Below are 1,140 nucleotides of genomic sequence, written 5' to 3' on the forward strand. Positions count from 1 at the left end.
TAAAAATTGGAAAAAAATTATGGCTTTAATATCTGGATGTTGTTTGTGGGGTTAATCTGAGCTCTGTGGTTTACAGTCATAACTATAGCACGTAAAAACTCAAACCCATATAATTCACCCACAGCTTAAATCTTGATTACTTGATATTGTTTCTGTAACATTTAGAAATTTTTAAATCCCTAGTATTAGCAATATTTTGTGTCACACACCTATAAACTCAACACTTAGGACTTGGGAGGTTAAGGTAGGATGAAATTGATTTCTAGGTCAGCTTGATCAACCAACTGAGGCCCCTTTTCAATAAAATGGACATTAAAAATAAGTGTCTATTGAGTACTACAGAGAATGGCACCCTGTGCAGTCAGGTGAAACCACTGACCTACTACCTATCCTTGGGTGATAAAACAGTTTATTAGGGTGTCTCAAAACCTAGAGGGGAAATGAGGAAAGGAGATAAACTTTGAAATGTAAATAAAGAAAATATCTAATAAAGAAAGAAAAGAACAACAACAACAACAAAATCATTCTCTTACTGCCCCTAGAGGTATTGCAGATGTGGCTGTTGTGTCATGTGTGCATCAGTACGTGGTGGAAAGGACACAAGCCACATCTATGCTCAGAGTTCTAACCTCTGAGTCTAATACTCCATGAAAAAGAATGAGCCTGCGATGACCACTTGTCTGCCTCCAGGGGGCTCCTTTCCCCTGCCCCCACCTCACCCAGACAGGGAACTAGCCTGAGAAAACCACAACCACCAGTCAGGCACTACACAGGTCTGGATGAGCTCCCACTGCTGGGAGCCAGTCAAATATAGAAGAAGCCTGCCTGGGTCCAAGAGCCCTGATGGAAGTGAATCCAAGATTACCACCAGTCAATCACCATGGGACCTGGACAGGAGCTAGCCTGAGATACCCACTGGTCTGATGTCACACAGTCCCGACAGGAAAGACCATGGCTGAGATGACCTCTGCCAGGAACCATAAAGCATGAAGTGGGCACAGCACTCCTGAAAGCACTCTTGAAACAACCCCAGGTGCTCAAGGACCCCAGGCACTACTACGAGGAACAAGTAAGTGCTATAGAAATGGAAGAGAAAGAGAAACAGAAGGATGTAGGCTCAATGAAGAGAGACAGAACAGT

General features: G+C 43.2%; 1 pseudogene; it reads left to right on the forward strand.

Moving 5' to 3' along the window:
- Nucleotides 1-531: 531 nt before the first annotated feature.
- Nucleotides 532-671, forward strand: Gm22531 (annotated as a pseudogene).
- The last annotated feature ends 469 nt before the right edge of the window (nt 672-1,140 follow it).

Source organism: Mus musculus, chromosome 3 (assembly GCF_000001635.26).
Source record: "Mus musculus strain C57BL/6J chromosome 3, GRCm38.p6 C57BL/6J".
Taxonomy (NCBI): Eukaryota; Metazoa; Chordata; class Mammalia; order Rodentia; family Muridae; genus Mus; species Mus musculus.